Raw genomic sequence first — 7009 nt, forward strand, 5'->3', positions numbered from 1 at the left:
CCCCTCCCTGGCAACCACAATTCTGTTCTCCGCCCTCTAGTTTTGCCTTTTCCAGAAGGTCATTTAATGGGATCATGCAGTAAGTATGTAGTCTTCGCTTCTGGCTTCTTCTGCTTAGCGTGATGCATTGGAAATCCACTCATGTTCTTGTATCAGTGGTTCATTCCTGAGTGGTGATCCACTGTATGGACGTGTTCCTGTTTATTCCCTCACCCCAGGATATTTGAGTTGCTTCCAGTTTGGGACGATTATAAATAAAGCTGCTGTAAACAATGGAGTACAGGTTTTTGTGTGAACGTAGATTGTCATTTATCTTGGATGCACGCCCAGCAGTGGGATTGCTGGGTGGTGTGCTAAGTATACGTGAACTGTGATAAACTCTCCGGGCTTGATTGTTATCAGGGGAACTGATGGGTACCCACAGCCTCCCACACTTTCCAAATGAGAGCTGCTTGGCTTTTTTACAGATGGGAAAGTGAAAATGGAGATCCAGAGGGGTCAAAGGACTTGCCCAGAATTTCAAAGAGAGTCAATGTCGGGGTCCAAGCCAGAACCGGGGTCTCCTAGCTCTCAGGTCACTGTTTTGTATCTTACGGTTTCCTTCACCATCTTTTGGTGCAACTTTATTTTCCTGGGAGACCCTTTTGGGGACGCATTAGGCACCACCAGTGAGCTTCTACATCCACTGATAAAGAATGTGACCAAAAGGATTAATCCCTTTGGTGAGGACTACCAAGTGGCTCTGCACAGCCATATGCGTGAGCTGAATCGCTCTTCAAGGGTTATGAGGTGCTTTAGATGCTTGCCTTGGTCATTTGGCATGGCGGAGTCATTGACAACCTTATTCTTGTATGATTCATCTACAAATTATTCTTCGGAGAGCTCCTCAAGCAGAACCGACACACAACTGGTTTCCTGTGTTCTCCTCGGGCACCAGGTACTGTTGGCTTTGTCGTGTTCGGTTTTGACTACATCATCCCCCCTGTACCTGCAGTTTGGGTTTCGAGTCCTGTCCCTGAAAGTTCTGATCTCGATAGCGCTTCCTTTACCCGCTCCAGGTTTACAATCAAAACACTGGGTCCTGATACTCCCTGGGAATCTTGGCTTTACCACAATTCCAGCTTGTGAACATTTCAATGGAGGATTAATTGTTATTCATGCGGTCATTGTTATGTAGGTCACTTTTTCTTTGGAGCAAGTTGATGGGATTTTATTATCTGTGGAAAGCAGCCACACCAGAATGGAGAATACTTTTGATTGCTGATTTAGCTTTAAAATTGTTTCCTATTTAAATAAGCCTCATCAGGAGCAGATGACCCCAGAGAGGAACGTGCTTATCTGGTTGTCTATGTACTTTGTACAAGTGTGTGTATCTTGAAGAAAAGGAGAGCGGTCTTTTCTTGGGTCCAGATGTCTAGCGTGGGGCATATATCGGGCGGTCCCAGCTCCACAGGCAAATGGCTGGAGCTGAGTCAAGCCACGGCTGAGTGAATGTTTGCAGTTGGATTCGCGCAGGCCCCAAATTAGATTCAACGAATAATTGTTTAGGGCTCTCTGTGTGCCAGGCCAAATGCACTAGATACTTTCATTTATATCGTCTGGGGAATCTCTAGGCAAGGATAGGGAAACCTCACTCACAAAAACGAAATAAATTTCTATGTCAGATTTTTCTTGTAAAAGACCAGTTAGGGGATGAATGTCTTCTTTTTTTTTTTTTTTAAGATTTCATTTATTTATTTATTATTTATTTTTAAAGATTTTATTTATTTATTTGACAGAGAAAGAGAGAGCCCAAGCAGGGGGAGCAGCAGAGGGAGAGGGAGAAGCAGGCTCTCCGCTGAGCAGGGAGCCCGATGTGGGGCTCAATCCCAGGACCCAGGAATCATGACCTGAGCTGAAGGCAGACACTTAACGAACTGAGCCACCCAGGCCCCCCTATTTTATTGTTTGGAAACAGAGAGAGGGAGTGCACGTGCGTGTGCATGTGTGTGCAGGGGGAGGGGCAGAGGGAGAGGGGAGAGAGAATCTCAAGCACACTCCGGGTTGAGTACGGAGCCCAACACAGGGCTTGATCCCATGACCCTGAGATCAGGACCCCGACATCAAGACCTGAGCCGGAACCAAGAGTCGGACGCTTAACTGACTGTGCAACCCAGGTGCCCCAGGGCATGAGAGTCTTTTAAACAATGAGGTCCTCTGGTGCACTTCAAATGAAGAATCCAAAGGGGAATCTGAAGTTTGGAGGACTATTTACTCTGTCTAGGGAACTCTAAATGCCAGATCTTACAGAATGGGTTAGCCGAGAAGAAAGTAGAGCCTTGTGGTGAGGATTAAGGACTCCAGAGTCAGACCGCCTGTGCTCCCATCCAGCTCCAGTCACTGCAGCGAAGCCTTGAGCAAGTCGCTCTTAGCCTCTCTTGGCCTCAGTTTCTACATCTGCCAACGGGGGGGCAGTGATGGCTCCACTCAGGAGGTAGGGAGTAGGTGATGTAACTGCACCCCTTCGGAAACATCAGCTAAGACCACAAAGCCACAAGAAGAAACCTCAGACGGTTTTTTCTAGGAAATGCCACAGCTGAGGTTTCCCCTTGAAGCCTTGGGGAGGAGGCTTCTGAACACTGAGTCACAGATCTGGGAAGGTGCTTCCCCAAATGCCCCTGCTGTGTAAACAGGGGTCCCTAATGAAGGCAGAGTGGGGGGTGGAGTGGGGGGTGGGGGGGGTGGGAAGTGGCATCAGCAGGACGGTGGCAGGCTGTGCAGTGAGCAGGGGGCCCTCCCCTCCAGTCCCCTCACTAACCGTTCTAAAATTGGGTCAGAATAGGATTTATGCTATTTTATTTTAAACAGTGAGGTGCCCCAGGTTTGAGGACATTGGGACCCAGATGGCCCAGCAGTCGCCAGAGGGCATTCTGGGGAGGACAGGCGGCGTGGGGGAGGGTGGATGGTGTGCCCTGGGACCAGAGAAGGGAGGGAGTGTCCCCTTGGGTCTCGGCAGGTAGCCAATGGGAGGAGCTTCTGCTGGAACCTGTCCTTAGGGATTCACCAGGGAGGGGACTAGCAGCCTGCCATCACCTTCCTTCCCCTCGCCCCTTTTATCCTGTTCATTAATGCTCGTATGCATCATCGTCTTCTCAAACCTTCTATGGAACGTCTTCAGGGAAATGAAAAGTAACCCCCGGCAAAGATGTAAGGACTGTGAAGCAAGCAGCAGGAACAATGCCTATTTTTGTTGCAAATGCCCTCTCCTGGGGCCTGTCACTGCAGTGTGAGCGGGAATAATCCAATTAAGGATTGGATTAACCCACCCAAGGGCACATCTGTGCTACTGTTTCAAGGACATAAGAGCCCTCTGTATCAGACTCACCACAGAGGAAGAAACAAAACGTACTTGGAGCACAGAGGAGAAGACTCACTCCATCCAGGTGGTGTTGATGATAATGATGAGAATTACAAGGAAAGAAAGGCTTCATGGAGGAGGTGACACGTGGGCCACTGTCCAAGGGCAGGGGAGTCAGGCAGGAGATAGAGGCTAAAGGCCACACCGGTGGAACCTGCGATCCCCACCCCCATCAGACACCCTAGACCACACTTTCAGATTTGGAATATGGAGGTGGTGAAGGTGAAGAAGGTAGTTCAGAGAACGTTGGGCTATGAGCTGGAAGGAGGCCACGATGCATGTACAAATGGGGAAAAGCGGCTCAGGGAGGTAAAGTGATTTGTCACAGTCACACAGCTAAGCAAGTGCAGGGTCAGGGCTGGGGAGCAGGGGGAGAGCTGGTAGGGGGTTTGGAAAGAAGAGGGAGCAGCACCCAGACTTGCTGTGCTCTCTTCCTTCGCCAGCACACAGCCTTTGCTCTACAGTGAAGCTTATATGTGAGGCGATGGAGGACTGGTAACCCGAATGGCTGCTGAGGGGCTGGAATTAAAATGCCTCCAGCGAGCCAGAGAGAAAGCGTCCTTTCTGGTTTCTATGGCCCTGGGACTGAACTGGACTCGTGAATGGTCTCACTCCGTTATTAATAACAGGAGCTTACTCTTTCTTGCTCCTGCAGGGTGTATGTGTGAGTGTGCGTGAGTGTGCGTGTGCGTGTGTGCTTGTGTGAGTGTGCGTGAGTGTGTGTGCATGTGTGTGCTTGTGTGCGTGCGTGTGCTTGTGTGTGTGCATGTATGTGTGCTTGTGTGCGTGCATGTGTGAGTGTGCGTGAGTGTGTGCATGTGTGTGTGCATGTGTGCGTGTGTGTATAGATTTATGTTTGGGAGCAGAAGGAATTAACTTTGTAGAATGGGTCAGAAAAATGCTACTTTCATGTTAGACCATAACTGTCATTAATTTGCAGTCCTTTTTAACCTAAATGTTCTTTTAGAGACCTTTTAATTTTATTTATTTTTAAGTTACGAGGAGGGTGAGGAGAGTTTGCCTCTTCTTACTTCTTTGCTTTGACGCTCCAATCATCCGGCTTCACGGGGGCCCAGCCTCCGTACAACTCCAGCCTGGGCCCAGGACGGGTCTAGCCTTGCATCCTTGCTCTCGAGGGAACGACGCTACGTCGACACCAGCCAAGGGCAGGGTTGACTTGCGAAAATACCAGATGTGAGCCTCATGCTTTTGTAGGATGAACTTGACGAAAGCGTTTTCACCATGAGTTCGGTCTTCATTCCTGGCCTCTGGAGGTTTTATCTGAGAATTTCCACTTTCGCACAGAAACACCAAAGGTTGTGGGGGTGGGGGGCGATCACGGAATTTACAAAATAGGAAGTGATCTGAAAATCAGCACATACTGTGTGAGATATGGTTGCTGACTTTTAGGGCTTCCATTAATTCCGGGAACCTAAGACCAATTCTCCAAGTTATTAGAAAGGACAAGACAATATATCAAGCACGGAATTATGCAATCTGTATGACAAAGACAGAACATATCGACAGGAACGAAATTAGTACAGACTGCAGTGATTAAGCAAGGCTTTGCAGGGCAGGGAATTGAGAGGCACAGCATGCCTGGGATACAGAGACAAGAATGAGAGTGATGTGTTTATTGTTACAGCAACGCTTGAAAAAATGACGGGATACAGACTATTATACATGGTGTAAATCCAATTTGGGAAAAATATGTTTTATTCATATGCAAAGAAAAAAGACTCCAAGCAAATGTATCAAAATATAAATAATGTTTATCACATGGCAAAGGGATTTATGGGTAATTTTCAGTTTCTTTTTTTTTCACTTGGTATCTTCTGCTTACGATGAAATGATTTATTAGTATAACCAGGCAAAAAAGCAAAGCCATTGTTGCTTATTAAGAGAGGGATGTGCTCAGGTGCTGGTGAGACACTGAGATTGCAGCTGCCCTGGGGACCGTGTGCCTGGGAAGCTACACATGCCAGTGCTGCGCCGACTTGGAAGCCTGGAGAGACGGCTCCGGGCAGCAGGAGGACAGGGCCAGTGAGCCTGGTGGGCTCTGCAGTGGAGCCCCGTCCAGCACCAGTGAGCAGGGGGATCTGGGGAGGAAGGGCCTGGCTCAGAGGCTCTTACAAGAGTGAATGATTCAGATCCATGGGAATGAGACCCTGGGCCCCAGGTGGGTCACAGACAGGGAGAGGGGCCAGAGAAACCTGTCCTGGAAAAATAGGGCAATCACACAGGCAGGAAAGGGAAGACAAAGAATCTAACCAGGGACATCTTGGGGCCCTGAGAGGCCCTGAAGTGACCTTTCCTATCTCTAGGATTGGATGCCCTCCATCAGCACGTGGCGAGAGTCCCCAAGCTGGCAGGCCTCTTTGGAGGGGGACTTTGAGGGATCAGTTGCTGATCTCCTGTGTATATTCACTAGTGGATAGGATCAGGAGGGAGGCGGAAATGAGATCCCACGACTGTCCGAAGTCTCCACCTGTAAAGGTGAGGCTGTTCTCCAGGGCCGAGTTATCTACGAAGCTCACCTCAGCCAGTAGGACCCGGTTCTCAGAGGCAGCTGCTTCATGGGGGGACCCGAGCATGGGGAGTTGCGTCAAGAGGGGACCCTGCTGAGCATTGCATGGGTATTTCCAGGTATGAAAGAGGAACCTCGGCCACATTTCGCTTAGGGCAGGCTCAGTACTAACACCACTGCTCACCTGACTGGGATACATTCGCTCTGCCAAGACACACCTGTCCGAAGACCTAAGAAACACTGCATTTTCACGGGTAAAAACACTCTGACTTCCGTACAGTGGGTGCTGAAGGACAGTTCTGCCCAGCATGTAGGCGTGCAATCAATGAGCATCCTTGGCATGAGTGTGATCAAAGTGAAAGGATGACCCGGAGACCGGTCCGGGGGTGGGGGGCGGGCAGCAGGGGCCGGAGGAGCTTTGCAACTTACCAACAATCGCAGTGAAAGATGAAGAGAGTAGTGATGGTTCATAGTCATAGAAGTTTTCTTGTTTACGTAATCCAAAGGACAAGAAAACCATGACCTGGAAAATCTTTTTAACCAGAAGCCTGTGTGACAGAAAACTGGAAGGGTCGAACAGTCACATTGGGTTACTCCACTGGTCATTTGTGAAATTGGCCTCACTTCCTTGCTGCATCCACTGTCACCAAGGGGAGGCAAGAAGGGAGGCCCACAAAGCCCTCAGCCTTGAGGAGACGCAGCCTGCGAGAGGAACGCAGGCCCCAAGAGCCAGATGGAACAGTCTGGAGCCAGCCTTCCGCACTTAGCAGCTGTGTGTGGATAGAGCTGGGAAGGCTAGCAATCTCTTCAGCACAAACTCCTACACAGATGCCTCGATAACCGAACTCCCTTGGATGGGATTCAGGAGCTCTACGTGGAATGCTGTTGTCTAGAAAATAAGACCCGGGAAGGTAGTGTTGAATTTCTGCCTTTCCAACACATTCCAGCCGATTTCTCGGACGGAGAACTCAGGCATTTCTGCCATGGCTTTACACCCCACTTCCAGAATCACAGTATCCGTCATCGCTCTGCCTGCTAACAGATCGCTGAGTTTTCTGTGGAAACAGTGAAATGAAAGCAGTAAG

This window comes from Ursus americanus, chromosome 27 (assembly GCF_024610735.1).
Source record: "Ursus americanus isolate L20-20 chromosome 27, mUrsAme1.1.p, whole genome shotgun sequence".
Taxonomy (NCBI): domain Eukaryota; kingdom Metazoa; phylum Chordata; class Mammalia; order Carnivora; family Ursidae; genus Ursus; species Ursus americanus.